Source organism: Panthera uncia, chromosome B4 (genome assembly GCF_023721935.1).
Source record: "Panthera uncia isolate 11264 chromosome B4, Puncia_PCG_1.0, whole genome shotgun sequence".
In the NCBI taxonomy this organism is placed as follows: domain Eukaryota; kingdom Metazoa; phylum Chordata; class Mammalia; order Carnivora; family Felidae; genus Panthera; species Panthera uncia.
Window position 1 is genome coordinate 134,627,488 of NC_064809.1, and position 15,684 is coordinate 134,643,171.

The 15,684-nt window shown below is 50.9% G+C and overlaps 1 protein-coding gene and 1 long non-coding RNA gene across 2 annotated transcripts in view; both read left to right on the top strand.

Annotated features, from left to right (window-relative positions):
- ATXN10 (ataxin 10) overlaps positions 1-15,684 on the top strand; it is a 167,948-nt gene that overhangs the window by 138,945 nt on the left and 13,319 nt on the right. The window lies entirely within an intron of this gene.
- LOC125919708 (uncharacterized) lies at positions 5-11,743 on the top strand. Its single transcript, XR_007456874.1, has 2 exons — positions 5-6,110; positions 6,339-11,743. It is a non-coding gene; the product is annotated as an uncharacterized LOC125919708 (long non-coding RNA).

Sequence of the window (15,684 nt, forward strand, 5' to 3'; positions counted from 1 at the left end):
CCTTGCACGTGAACCCGTGAGCATCCGTTCACAGTCAGGGCCCTCCGTGTGACTCCCTTTCCCTGTGTTCCCTGGCCCTGTGGCCGGCTGGCTTTCTTGGGTGCTTATTCCTAAGAACTAAGCCACTTTCTCAGAGTCGGGACGCCGGACCAGCCCTCCTGCCGTCTGTGCAGTGCAGTGAGCTGGTGTTCAAGGTGAGTGGGACCTTCTAAAGCAGCCCTGTACTCACGAATGCTTTAAACTCTGGGGGGGAAGACCGCCCACCCAGGGTCCCTGTGTGCCTCCTGCCGCCGACGTCACCTTTCCAAAGTGTGTGTTCCTCGGAGTAAATGTGAAGAATCGTGCTTTTTTTTAACTTTTGCTCTAGAGATTCTAAGTATCCAGTCCTTTGAGAGGAACCATTTTAGCAACGGTTTCGTGACAGAGAAGCTCGAGGGGCGCCCTGCGGCCCCAGGAATAGGGAGAAACACTTTCGTGGCACCACCTACCTGTCTTTGACGTGTTCTGGCCTGTGACCCTCTGTTACCCAAGTGGGGGCGGGGGGGGGGGGGGGGGGCCCGGTTCTTGCCCTTGGTTGACCACCCTGCTTGTAGGGTTCTTCGGGGAACCCCATTACTTCATCCACTTCACCAAGGAGTGACGCTAGGAAGCTGCTCTGATACCGTGAGGAAACCGCATCCGGAAACCAGGTTGAGCCCGGTGGGGTTTGAGCGGTATTTCCGTGTAAGTTCGAGACTTCCCTGGCGAGAGCCGGACTCCGTCCAGTCCCTCGCCCTGGCCGCTGCGTGCCCTTGTGCCCTGGGCGCCTGCTGGGGGCGGGGCTGGCGAGGAAGGACGTTGAGAGCGTAACCCTCTGAGGGACAGTGAGGAGCCCGGCCTGGGGCTCAGGGGATGGGGGTCGGGGGGGCGTGGGAACAGCACCCCTCACTGTGGCTTCTGTCAAGAAGACAAAAGGAGTTGATAAAAATCGTGTATTGAAAGTAGGTGGAGGGAGGACTGCTCATCCCGGTGCTGACGACACTGTCATTTGTCTGATTAGCAACAGAAGAAAATCTCCGATTTTAAAGAGCACAACGGTTTATAAGCTGAGTCAGGAAAAGACAGAAGCCTCGGAAGACTCTTCCTTGAGGCAAAACAAAGTTGGTTCGCTGCACCGCATTATAATCAGCCACTACAGGCTCTGCCCCCCACAGTCTGGAAGTCTTTTAGCCCCAAAAAAGAAGGGAGGAAAGAGAGCTGGGGGTCACAGGAAGGCAGTGAAAGGTCACTCAGGTGCAGGGACAGGTGGTGCGTTTCCTGAGGACAAAGAGGATGTATCACGAAACAAGACATTCACCCACAGCGTTCTGCTCCCTAAACCGACCTCCTGGGGAAGAAGACGTTCTATCACGGGTCTCGGCTCTGACCGAGAGCAGGGGACGGCCCGGCCCTTGCGCACAGCGCGTCGTGGCTCTGCAGACGGCCCGCCTGTGGTTCCACGCTTACAGGGTCTCTCTGGCAGCCTCCTGGGCGGCTCCTCCGTTCACTCACTCCTTCCTTCCAGAAACACTCACTGACTCCTCGCTGTGCGCTTACGCCCGTTACCTTATTTAATCCCGGCAGCGCCACGGAGCACACGCTGTCGTCGTCGCCACCCCCGTGTTGTGGATGAGGAAACACGGCAAGGGAGTCTCAGAGCCTCGTCCTGCGGGCCAGACCCAGAGTGCAGGCTTGGTGTGTGCCCGGTCCCTAGCCATTTTGCTGTGCTTCCTCCTTAGGAGTCACAGGGCGGGGACGGAATTCATGTAGGGAAACCACAATAACCTGTTCATGTGGCGGAGAAATTATTCAGCATTCGAAATTGAAAAAAATGTATGTGGATAATCTGTATAGATAACTGGTGTCTTTACAATGATAATTAATGAAGAAGTGCAAGATCCCAGAATATTCTTTAAATTGTCAAGATAAGTTAAAATCCCACGTAGTTTAGTATGACGCATATTCATTCCTTCTTTGGAGTTTTATTTATCAAAGCCGGCCAGATTGCAAAGGCCTATAAAATATGCATAAGATAGGAGATACTACATACTAAGATACCAGAGCAGAAGGGAAATTGATGGTTGAATGGTCAGAAACGAAGAGGCATTAGAGCCTAGGGGATCACGTTTTAGGCGGGAGCCATACACTTGAACCTGGCGTTCCTGGTAGCCAGCGCAAAAAGGACACGATACGGATTATGGAATAAAACCACACCAGTGCCCTTCTGTGCTGCTCCTCTGCTCTGACTCAGAAGTAGGTGTTCCAGAGAATTCTCTAATTTCCCTGACTTCGCCTCCTTACCTCCCATTTACCCTTCCCCACCCATTTTAGGTGTTTTCCTTTCTCCTACTTTCTGTTCATCAAAACAATACATCTTTTTTTTTTTTTTTTTTTTTTTTTAGTGCCAAAAGGTACTGAGTGAGGCCTCTTACTCCACTGGCCACACTTTAAACTCACTCTTCGCCCTTTGTTTTACTAGCTGCTTTGTACACCTAAGTAACCTGCTCTGTTGCTGCTTCTTGATGTGTATATTGGGTTCTGATGAATCTATTACGACATGAAGATTTATTCTCTTATAAACCACCTTCACTCCTCGCTGTTCTCATGTCACTGTAGTTAAGACTACAGATCTCGTTTACTGTTGCCTGCATGACTAACAAGGCTGAGCATCCTCTAACATGTTTGCCATTTGGATTTCGTGTGTGTGTGTGTGTGTGTGTGTGCGCACGCGCGCGTGCATGTGTGTCAGTGGACATAAAACATGCTTGAGCAAACCTTTTGACTATTTTTTCATTGGGTTTTTCCTTTATGATTTATTTGTAATAGATCTTTTTATGTTCTAAACAGAAGTTTTTAGTCAACTACATGGTTACTAATGTTTTCTTGCTCCCATTGTGTGACTTATCTTGTCATTCTCTTTATAGTTTATTTTAATTAACAGGAGGTATTAACAGTTAATCAAATTTATCACTTTCCCTTTATGGTTAGTTCTTTGGTGTGTATCTTGTTAAAGAAATATTTTCCAACCCTGAGGTCAGGATGATAATCTGTGTTATCTTCTGAACACTTGATAGTTTTACCTTCTCTGTTTAGGTCTGTAATTCCCTTAGAGTTGATTTTTGTGTATAGTGTGAGTTAGGGGTCTATTTCTATATTTTTCCATATGGACACACAATTGTCCGAGCCCAAGTTCCTGAAAAGAACATGCGTTGTTAGCTGTAGTGCCCTCTTTATCACAAGTATATAAATATGTGTGGGTCTGTATTTGGACTCTGTTTTCTTTTCCATTGATCTCTTTGTCGTCCTTACTCTTTAAGTGTCGCTTTCTAACATGTCTTGATGTTAGTTGAGTCAAATCTTCAACTGGTCTCTTCTTTTTAAAAAGTGTTATGGCTATTTTTGGTCACTTGTATTTTACATAAAAGTTTACATACAAGAACCAGCTTGTCAAATTGTACACATGTGGTTACATGTTTATGTACACCTACATGTACATACACACATGAAATCAACCAAAAAAAAAAAAAAAAAAAAACCAATTTAACCAACAAAAATTTAAATCCGCACATTGAGTTCTTCATTGAAGTTGCATTGACTAAAGTCCATTTGGTGAGAATTGACATCTAAACAATACTGGATGGATCTTCCAGTCCATGAGTATGGCATATCTGTCCATTTATTTAGGATTCTTAATTTTAAGCTTTTATCCTTTTCTATGTATTTTTGTAGCTCCATTGCATGGATTTGGGTGTATGTTATTTTTGTTACCATACATTTAAAGTGTTTCCTAAGTTCTGTCATGGTTTCTTTTTTGACCCCTGGATTATTTAGAAATGCATTTCTTAATTTCCAAACAAATTGAAAATTTCTAGTTCTCTTTTGGAGCTTGATTTCTAGCATAAATGTGTTGTGATCAACGAGCACATACTTTTCTGTCCTGTGAAATTTATTGAGACTGCCTTTATGACCCAGTATATGGTACTTTTTTGCAGCTGTTCTATGTGTGCTTGAAAAGAACATTTATTCTCCAGTAGTGGGAAGCAGCATTTTATCCATGTGTATTAGGTGAAGTTTGTGAAAATTTTATATTTTTACTGATACATTTGTCTCCTTTGGTTTATCAGTTACATAGAGTCTTAAAATACCCTTCTGTGATTATAGATTTGTCTTATTTCTTCACTTAGTTGCATAAATTTTTCCTTTGTATGTTTTGAGGCAGTGTTATTAGATAAAGGTGTATGACAGGCCTTGAGAAATGTTCCTGTTGTCAGTATAAATTGAACCCCTTTAAAACTCTAAAATTATTTGTTACCTGATATTAATATAGCTCCTCTAACTTGCTTTTGGTTGCTATTTACATGGTATAACATTTTCAACTCTTTTATTTTCAACTTGTCTGTGTCAGAGGTGCTTCTTGTGAACACCATGTAGTTGGGTTTTTTTTCCCCTTAATCTAGTTTGACAGTCTCTGTCTTTCAGCTGCTGCATTTAGCCCATTTATATTTAATATAATGTAAATGCTGACCTATTTGTATTGAAGCTTCTCTGTCCTTCCTATTTTATTTTCTTTTTCTCTCTTTCTTGCTTTCTTTTGGATTATTTTGTATAATTCAGTTTTTATCGTTTTCTCATTTAAATGCTCTCTGTTCTTTTTTTCTATTCTGTTAATAGTTTCCTGGGAAAATTACAACAGGCACCCCTAACCCCCTTCCCGGATTATACAGGACCATTTTGGCACCCCCAACTTACATGCTGCTGTTGTTGTTATAGACTTTAATTCTGTTTTCAAACCCCTAATGTCAGTGTTCACTTAGATCTATCCACATATTTACTACTTTGCCTGCCCTTCACTCCTTGTATCTCTTGTTTGTCCAGCTGGGATCGTCTTCCTTCTGCCTGAGGTCTTTTTAGAATTTCCTTTAAAGTGGGGCCATTGGTGGGGAACTAGTTGAGTTTGTTTGAAAATGTATGCCTGACGCCACCATTTTATTGGGAAAGCCGCAGGATCTCTACATTTTAATTTTAATGCGTACGTACGGTCACCTAATCCCACCATCTCCCGCGTGGTGTCTGCGCCCTCCACCCTATCTGGTGCCCTCCGTGCCAGAGCGTCTCTGTCTTATCCTTGGTGTTGAGCTGATGAATCTTCCAGTCTTGTGTTGAGATAGAGAAAGGGGGTCTAGGGGTACACGTACGTGTTAAATGTGCAAACAGGCCTTCTATTTTAATTTTCACCTTTACCTTCTGAAGAGATCCATGTGGTCACCAGCATCTGAGCTGTGAGGGATTCTGCAGGGCGTAGTGTTTCCCTGCCGTTCAGGACCAGCTTTCTTGGGTTTGCTGAGGTGGGTGCTAGAGCCCCTTACCCAGCCGTAAGCCAGTGCCCTGTTACTTCTTTTCTGTCTGCTTTTTAGCATCTAACATTCTTTTTGCGCTTGAGAGTTTGTGTCTTTATTTTAAGAAATCCAGTGGCTCTTCAAAAGGGGTGTAGATCGGTGAGTGGGCTCCTGAGCCTCATCATTTGCTTACTGTCGCCAGCCATTACCGTGTGCCAGAACCAGTGGTGCTCTGTTGTTCTTACCATTTTAAAACTCAGTTCGGCAGAATTAATCCGTCGCCTGTAACATACTGCCTCTTTCTTGGCCCTCACGATAGCACCTTCTGTAGGTTTTCCTCAGGTCTTTCTGGATCCTTCTTCTCTGGCTCCTTTGTTGCTTCCTCTTCCATGCAGTGTTTGCCCGTTGGAGCCCTGCTGGAGCCCTGCTGGACATTCCAGAACCCGGGGGTGCTCGCCTCACCCTGCCTCTTCTCCCTAAGGAGTCCCACCCGTTTCTTCCTTTATTCATTCCGTGTTTAGTGAACGTTCTTCACATGCCAGACACTCTCCGGGCCCACGGAATGACAGCGAATCCTGTAGGGAGGCTGTGGCGGCCGGTCTTCCAGGCAAGAGGGGATGGTGGCTTGGGCCAGTCCGTCCGGTCACCGTGGAGATGGGGAGACAGAGTTGCATTCTGGGTATTCTCAGGGTTTCAAATACCTGTTCACCCGTGGCTCCCAGATTCAGTCTGTAGACAGAGCTCTCTCATCTGCTGGTATGTCTTCCCGGTTTTCCAAACCCAGCACGTCCACAGTTGAACTGTTAATAGCTCCGTAACCGCCCCCCCTTCCTCGGTAATTGGGGGAATGGTTTCAGGCCAGAGATCCGGGAGCCCCTTGCCATGCTGATTCTTTTTCGGTCTCCTGCCACTAACGTGTCACCGCGTCTTCCCGATTCTCTCTCTGGAGCACGTCCCAAGACCGTCCACTTCCTCCTTTTCCAGTGGCACCGTCCCGTTCACGCTCTCCTCACCCCGGCCTGGGTCAGCGGTGGCTTCCTGACTCCTGTTCCCCTCCTTCCCTCGGGGTGTCCGGGAAACACGGACTCCCCAGCCATTCCGTGAGACCTCGCAAAACAACATAGGATCCTTCCTCTCTGCCTCTGGACTCTCCCTGCCCCCACACCGTCTGTCCCAAACACGCTCCGTTGACAGAACCCCCAAGACTGCCCACCGTGCTCGGAACAACCCGGAGTCCCCAGCACAGCCTGAGGGGCCCCGTCTGATCTCGCCGCTGCCTCCTCTTGCACTTTTGTCCGGAGCTGTTCTCCCCGCCGCGGCACTCCCCCCACACGCTTTCTTACTGTGGCTCACGTGCGCCTCATGGTCACCGCAGGTAGTCACCTGCACCGACCTCTCACCTGAACTGCTCTCCCCGGGGCCAGCCTTCCGCGTGCTGGGTGCTCGGCTCCCGCGGTCTCTTCCTCAGCCAGAGGTCGCTGGAGCCCGGCCGGGTCCGGTCACCCCTCCTGTAACCTGCCGTGTCTGCTCATCGCAGTGTGCCACCAAATACTTGTGCGTTTACGTCTCAGTTGCCCTCTGGGCCAAGTGCTGTGAGGACAGGGACCGTTTTTTTCTGTTGTTCACCCCGGTACAATCTGCCACTGTCTGGCACCTAGTAAATGTCCAGTAAACACTTCTTAGACACACAGACGTGTGGGTACAACACTGAACAAATAGCAGCCTGGCGAGAGGCGTGTGTGTGTGTATTTGGTGGGAACAGGGGCGGTTGGCAGCACACGAAAAATTGCTCCTGTGGGTTCTGTGATTCTTCGTGAATTAAGTAAAGTCTGCTCGGCAGTGACGGTGTTTCAGATTTGTTTCGTTTAACCCCCTCTTCTAATTAACACCAGCCAAGTTTTTACAGAACTTTAATTTCAGTATTTTGTGTTAAAAATCAGTAGATATTTTGGGTATGTTTAGACGAGGAATCGTGCTGATAACAATCTCTCCATTCTCTGATCACTCAGGGTCAGCCGCCGTGCACATGTACTTAACCATGCTCTGTGGGATGGGGGCTGAGGCCTCGTGACGCCGTGGGGAGCAGTCCTCGGTCCCCAAAGGAGATCAGTGCGGGGGACCCTGTGAGACTGCCACTTTCTTGGCCACCCTTGGGGATTAGGAACTTCAGGCTGGCTCTCCTATCAGAGCCGCTGAGGGCCGCCGCCCCTGCCCCCAGGCTAGGAACGAGGCCCGAGGCGCCATTTCTTGGAGGTAGATTCTAGAAACCAGCGGGGATTTCCAGTCTCAGGGAGAGGGCAGCATGTCAAAGGGGCGCTTCACTGGGAAGACCTGCCCTCCACAGCTGCTCCAGGGCCACGAGCCCAGCCAGGCCCCAGCTGTTCACTCACCCGCTCGCTTGTGGGTCACCCACAGTAATGACACGGTAGCTGAGGCCATCGGAAAATTCCAGCCCCACCACCACAGGGTCAGTTCCTTGTTTGTCAGTTTATTGTGGCAAGTGGGATTTTTGTTGTTGTTGCTTCCAAATAGAAACCACTGAGCTTTATTTGAAATGTTTTCCTTTTATTCTTTTTTGATCTGTGTTTTCATCAGCTGTCCTTGATGTGGGCTGATTTGTTTTGTTTTGTTTTTATTGGAGGGGGTGGGGACAGGCATAGAGAATCCAAACAGGAGTTTTTTTCTGTTCTTCTCTCTTTTTTCCCTTCCTTTCTCTTTCTCTCTCTCTCTCTTTCTCTCTCTCTTTCTCTCTAACACTGAAACACCTCATTTGTAAGTTTCCTTGCGTACAGAAATGTAGCAAGTAGTTTACAGAAATATTAAACAAACTGTGTTTTCCCCTGTGACCTGACCCGTGTCGAGGAGGTGTGGCCCGGGGCAAGAGTGGCAGCCGCTGGGTCCAACACCCGCACCCCACCCCTCCTAGTTTGTAAGCACTGCATTTACTTTCTTTGGCCTTAAGCTCCTTTGCTTATAAAACAGGCCCTACTCCTATCCTCACAGGATCGTGATGGATGATCTCATGGTTTATGGGTTCAAGCCCTGCATCGGGCTCTGTGCTGACAGTGTGGAGCCTGCGTGGGATTCTCTGTCTGTCTCTCTGCCCATCCCCCAGTTGTGCTCTCTCGCTCTCGCGCGCGCTCTCTCTCTCTCACGCTCTCTCAAAATAAACTTTAAAATGTATATATTTAAAAACAAAACGAACAGGAGACTCATGGCATTTCAGAAAAGAAGAAATCCAAATGGCCAGCACACCTGGGGAAAGAGCTCAGTGTCATCAGTCAGGGAAATGCACAATTAACCCACAGTGAGAAACCCACCGGAATGGCTAATGGCGAGGGCCGACAGCATGAAGTGATGGCAAGGGTGTAGAGCAGCAACCTGAACCTCCGAGCCTTGCTGGGGAAGACGTAGATTGGAGTAACCCCTTTGCAAACGTTCTGGCCGCGTCTCCTAACACAACGCACACACCCGGCCTGCGAGCCAGCGGTGCCCTTCCCGGCACCTTCCCCCGAGGGGAGTGCACGCGTGTGTCTTCCAGGCGTGCAAGAGCCTTCACAGCAGAGCCATTGATAATAACCCCAAGGTGGGAGCATCCCGGGACTCATCCGTGGTAGAAGGGATAAATGAACGGTGGCCTGTTCCTACCATGTGTGCAGGTGGGAGGGTGGGTATTACTAGGGAAGGGGCACGCGGGGGCCCTCCGGGATGGGGTGCGGGCGCGTCCTTAGTCTCGGTGTAGGTGGAGTCACGGGGACACATCCACGTGAGGAAACCCCTCAAGACGTGCCCTCGGATGTGTGTGTTCTGTTGCGCCACGCACAAGTTTTTTAAATCACCTTTTGGGTTCTTCCCGCGTGCCACGTCCTGTTCCGGCCCCTTCACTGGGGCTAAGACCACCCGCTTCATTGGGAACGTTTATTTCCATTTCCCGCCGAGAACGCTAAAGCCCAGGCAGCTGGTTCCTTGACGCCGGCCGCTCCAGATTCGCCCAGCGCGGGAGGGGCAGGGCCAGGGTGCAGGCCCAGGTGTGTCTGACTGTAAGGCCCGTGCTTCGTCCGAATTCAGGGGTCTAGACTTGCCCGTGCGTGCTCGCTTCGCTCCGTCACGGCGTTCCTTTCAGGCGTACTTTCTCCGGGACACGTGGGTAATCCGCTGCGTTGGGTATGAAATCTTGGACCGATCTTGCCGAACGTGTAGCACGTGGTACCCGCTCAGCGCTCTGTTGCAACCGTGCATGATCAAGATGCACCCCTGAGCCTGGAGATGGACCCCCCTTCCCGTTTCCCCTCCCTCCTCCTCTGGAACTCTAGACCTGGGTGTCTTCCTCTCTGGGATCCTTCCGTGACCCCCGGGACCAAGCAGAGCGCGCCAGCGCGTCTTTATGGGTCAGTTGCGCTCCGCGTCCCCGTGAGCACACCGCACGGACGTACCCGCATATGTAACCCCTTCCCTCGAGGACAACTTACCCCGGGTGGGATCTGTGTCCCCGTGCGTTTACACCTCGGGGCACGCTCCACACTGGACCCCACGGATCCAAGGGAGCGTTACCAGAGTGTGTTCCAAAGCACAGAGTTTTATGTGGTGTCTTGAACGGCTATTACTTGAGGGAAGGCTTCTAAACTGTATGTCCGTACCTGCATATCTGTGCGCACACGCACGCACACGCACGAACTGTGCTGCCCAAGCCTGTCTCCAGCAGGACTGCGTGGAGTCCTTACCGTTCTTATGTGCATTTTGGAGACTCTGGACTCTTAAGTGCCACATCCTGGGAAATGATGGAAATATATTCCATTCTGTCCTTCTTATTTATTATTTTATTTTCATTTTAGAGGGGGAGGGGCAGAGAGGGACTCTTAAGCAGGCTCCGTGCTCCGCGCGGAGCCCGAGGTGAGGCTCAGTCTCACGACCCTGGCGTCGTGACCTGAGCCGAAATCAAGAGTCCGACGCTCAACCGACTGAGCCACCCAGGCGCCCCAGCTCCGTACTTACTGGGGAGTCCAGGCTTGTGACTGGACCTGCCACGCAGCAGCCAGAGGGGGGCCGTTCAGAGAAGTGTCTGAAATACTTCGGGAGGGCACGAGGGGCTAGAGTTGGTGGGGTCCGTGCGCTTCCACGCCAAAGGAGTGCTGGCGCCGTGTTCACAGAACGGTGCCTTTCTGCTGTCAATACCCTACACTGCCCACCCGGACGTTCAGTGCAGCGAACGGCTAGGAAGTCGTTCTGAGGGAAAGCTGTCCCTCCTCTTTCTGGAGGGAAAGAGCCATTTATTTTTTATTTACTTGTGTATTTCTGAGTCCCCAGCATGAAATAGCTGATAAACGGTGATTATTTGTTCTGTTCCTTTAATGCTGTTTTTAGTTGAAAAAGATAAACTTTTGGTTTAGCTGGCCAGTGATTTAATTTGGTTTTGTAAAGCCCCTCGCTGATTGTCTTGCCTCTCACCTAGTGCGTTTGAAGATGTACAGACCCAACATTTCTCCCCGACCAGAGCAAACAAGTCTGTACACACACAGCTTTGCAGGTCAGGGGAGGCCTCCCCGGGGCCCCGTGTGACGTGAGCCAAGCACGGGCCGAGGACCGGACAATGTGCGGGTGCCGCTCCCAGGCTGCTAAGAGTGTGACACGCTGCCACCAGCCCCCCGACACACACACACACACACACACACACACACACACGGATGCATCTAAATGGCACCATTCACAGTGAAAGGGGAAAGAAGCCCTGTTTGTGTGGCTTTTATGGCATCCTAGCAACCAGTTCCCCAGGGCCTGAAGCCGATGGCGGGAGGAGTCCGCGTCCTGTAATAAATGAGGCTTTCACAAAAGTGGACCGCTTCCTGGTTCAGGTGTCGTGGCAAGTAGACCATTTTTAAGTGAGACGCACACACTTGGAGTTGCGCTCCTTCGGGTGGCCCCTGCTTCGCGGTTTTCCCGCGTCTCTGAAACAGAGGCTACAAATGAGGAGCATCGTCAGCGCGCAGATTCTGCGTCCCGCAGGCTGAGGCACAGAAAGTGGTTCTCCCCGAGGGCGCCCAGAGGTGACAGAGGTGAGAACACGCCGGGGGGCACGCGCCGCCCACGCCTGTCCTCAGGCTGTGTCTCACCGAGCCTGGTTGCTCAGCCGTTCCCATCTCAGAGGTCAGGATGCACCAGGGTTGGCTGTACCTCGTTGACTCACAAAGAGCAAGATTGCCTGGGGTCGCCTGGGGGACTCCGTCGTTAAGCCTCTGACTTCAGCTCAGGTCGCGATCTCGCTGTCCGTGAGTTCGAGCCCCGCGTCCGGCTCTGTGCCGACGGCTCGGAGCCTGGAGCCTGCCTCGGATCCTGTGTCTCCCTCTCCCTCTGGCCCTTCCCCTCTCGAGCTCGCTCTCTCTCTGTCTCTCAAAAATAAATAAAGATTTAAAAAAAAAAAAAAAAAAGCAAGAATGCTTGGGGTTTATTCTCACCTAAGCTAGGAGATGGGAGTCTGCCCTTTCCCGTGGTGAGAAGCCCGGGGTGGGCCGTGTGGTCTGCCACCTCCCCCTTGGCACGCACTCAGCCTGCACAGGGACCAGGGCAGGGCTGCCGTCACACCGCAGGTAGTGTGCGAGTGGCCGTGGAAGCCGCTTCCTTGGATGGCCTGTCACTTCAGCCACCTGGCTTTGCGATGACACAGCATTTTCGCCATTTTACTTCCTGATAGTTCCTATTAACGTTTGAAGTAACACCACGTAAAATGCGTTTGAAACCTGAAACAAAACGTCATGCAAAGATCTGTTGCCACCTATTCTTAATCTGAAGGATCCTGCGGCACACTTGTGGCTGATTAATATAACAGGTGCTATTATATACCGATATATACTCATACTGATGAGTAGAACTTTAGGGAAAGAACGTCTCTGGGGATATGTATTAGACATCCTGGCCGAAATAGTTTCTCCCGACTGGTCTTCCGTGGTCGTGGTGAGTTTGCCAGCCTGAGAAAGTATTTTGAATTCTGAAACTACATGAAAGATTCATTCCTAACGTTACTCTCTTTTCTCCTGGGCTTTTCTTGGAGCAGTGGTAGGCTGACGAGCAAGATGGAGAAGACAGTACAGAGATTCCCTGTGCATTTCCATCCCCGGGGAAACCGGGGTGGGACGTTTGCCGCACGTGGTGAACACCCACTGACATGTCATTGTCACCCGTGGTCCGCACTTCCCAGGAGGATTCGCTCTTGGTGTCATGTGCGCTGAGTTTGGACAAGTGCGTAAGGACGTGCATCCCCCATTGTAATACGTGGAGGCCCGGGGAATCCTCTGTCCTCTGCCTGCAAACGCAGATCTTTTTCTGATCTCCGTGGTTAATACCTTGTTTGGAGTGCCCTGCAGATGCCGGGATCACACAGTAGGTGGCCTTCGCAGACTGGCTTCTGTCATTGGTGCTCCGCATTCCAGTCTGCTCCATGACTTCTCGTTTCTTTTTTAGCGCCGAGCGTCGCATTGTCTGCACGGACCAGATACTCACTTTTCAGGATCGCTTCCTGTAACGTTCTGTCTACATGGTGGTCATTCTGCACCTGTCCCCCAGCGTCTCTACAGTATGGAGAAGAGCATAAAGAGAGCTTTGCTAATTCTTGACTTTGTGTTTCAGAAAATTGCTATCTCCCGTATGGATTTGACCATAAAGAAATGTCTCAGGGCCGCCTGGGTGGCTCAGTCAGTTAAGCGTTCAGCTCTTGACTTGGGCTCAGGTCACGTTCCCAGGGTCGTGACATTGAGCCCCGCGTCGTGCTCCATGCTGAGCGTGAAGCCTGCTTATGATTCTCCCTCTCTCTCCCTCTTCCTCCCTCTCCTCCACTCACACACGTGTTCTCTCTCTCTAAAAAGAAAGGGAGAGGGAGGGAGGGAGGAAGGAAGAGAGAGAGAAAAGAAAAGTCTGAAACAGCCTAAACTTCACATGCGTGACAGTGTCCAAACACAGCCCCTGGGGGGTTTCAGAAGCCTGTCTCTGCACAGAGCAGTCTGCATTCCCTTTGAAAGCATATTCAGCAAAGTCGACCAGTCACCGGGAGATCCTTCTGTTTATTTATTTTCAAGTAATCTCTCTGCCCGATGTGGGGCTCGAACCCATCACCCGAGATTAGAGCTGTGTGGTCTGCCCCCTGAGCCAGGCAGGCGTCCCACCAGCACATCCCCTTCGTGCTCGGTAATGCACCTCCCTTGCGTCCCCAGATGGCATTACCGAGCGACATCGCTGGCAGATCGCGCGTGAGCCCTGGGGCACTTGGTGGGCACAGCGGGCCCTGAGGGTGAGGTCTGCCTTCGAAAGAGCTGGCGAGTTTGGACCCCACTGACCACCCACGTGAAACGTACGCAGTCCTGGCGCATGGTCTGTGCTTAGTAAGTAGTCGTAGCATTTAACTGGATGTTTGTATTTTGTTACCAAGTTAAGTATTTGCCAGTTTTTCTTTTTTTGCATTCCCTTTAGTAAAAAGAGCAGTTTGGGATGTGTTGAGGATGTTACTAAAGGACTTTTTACAGTTGCTGTACTTAAATGCCATTGCTACACAGACTGCGTATTTTGTAAAACACTTGAGAGAAGTTTGGCATCGAGGGAACGTGTTCCAGGGAACCCTAAAGTCAGGATTTTTGCCCAAAATGACCTCGGTCAGATTTAGCAGTGACGGAGAAGGGTCTGGGCAGAGCATGGACGCCCCACGGCCGGTTCAGCACCGTGAGATGGTGACTCCCTGGCTTTCGTGTTTTGGGATCGTCATTCCTGGCAGGAAGCGTTGTACTCTCTGTACCACTTTCTAGAACCAACAGATTTAAACAAACAAACAAACAAACCCTACCGGGTGAGTGAGTGAGTCTCTGGAGGAAGGAGGGCCGGCGGCGGCCCCTCGGTGAGTCCCTGTTGACCACGTGAAGGAAGCTGTGGGCTGAGCCTCTGCGCGGAGGCCACTTTCGCGACAAGAGGACCCGCGGGTGGGACGGAGGAGGGCCGCGCCAGCCACCAGCACGCGACCCGAGCCTGCTGGTGTCTCTCCCGACAAACCACGTGGGCCCCGAGGAACTTGGGGGAAACGCCGGGCCTGCCTCACGGGAGTGAGGCGTGGGGGCCGCAGTCGGGAAGGAAGGCCTCCGGATCCTCAGGCTTTCTTATCCTCGTGGCCACCCCTTCTTCACCTTGGATGCTCGCGCAAATCCAGAAAACAGAAAAAGAAAGCTCACTTCCGGATGTCCCCTTTTCCACGCTCTTCTGTCCTCTGGTCCGAACCTCCCTCCCAGGCAGAGGTGAAGCAGGCTTCGCGGGTTGAGCCCCGGCCGCCCCGGCCGTCCCGGCAATGGCAGCTGGTTCCTGCGAGCTGCCGGGAAAGGCCGTTTGAGGGACGGACAGGTCTTCTCTTTAGGGTTAACTGAGTGCAACTGGAAGCGGCCCCGTGCTGTGAAAGAGCCTCACGGGTGGACGGAAGCCGGGCCGAAGAGGACCGTTTGACAGCCGGGTCCCAACCCTGCACTTGGGATTTTTCACGCGACTGCGACCGGCCTTATTTTTTACAAGAGATTCTCGTCTTCATGTTCGGGTAGCGGCCTAATTTTACGTTCTTACGGAAGCTCACAGAATGATGGCCCCGTGCAAATAACAATCTGTACTTCCCGGTTCGGGACCGGAACAACCTATAGCAACTCAACACATTTTCCCAGTTTTTGAGAGAAACCGGGTTATGTCAGAATCGAAACGACTTCTGTCTTTCTCTCTGAAAGCACTTCAGAGTGTGGGTAGGAAACACCAGGAAATCCTAACAGGTTTTCAGCAAGAAAATGATGTGAGGGTCCCTGGCCTCCTCCTCCCGCCTTGCTGCTGCTGCTTTTTTTTTTTTAATATTTTTTTTTAAGGTTTATTCATTTTTCAGAGACAGCATGAGGGGGTAGGGGCAGAGAGAGAGGGAGACACAGAATCCGAAGCAGGCTCCAGGCTCCGAGCTGTCAGCACAGAGCCCGACGTGGGGCTCGAACCCACAGACCGAGGGATCGTGACCTGAGCCGAAGTTGGACGCTCAACCGACCGAGCCACCCGGGCGCCCCTGTAACCGTCGATGTTTCTAACAGAACTAGCCTCTTTTACGCCAAACATTAGGATTTTACTGAAATCTCATGACCACCGTGAGGCAGATACTGTCATTGTCCCATTTTACAGAAGAAGAAGTTGAGGCAGAAACGGTCGTGACTGGCCACGGCTCCGCACTCCTGAGCAGCCGGCCTGGTGTTTAGAACCCGCACTTTCTGACTCCAGGGCCCAAGAGCTTCATGTGGGTCCTGTGATCGTTTGACACACTGGGGCATGGTCGTCCCCCCCCCCC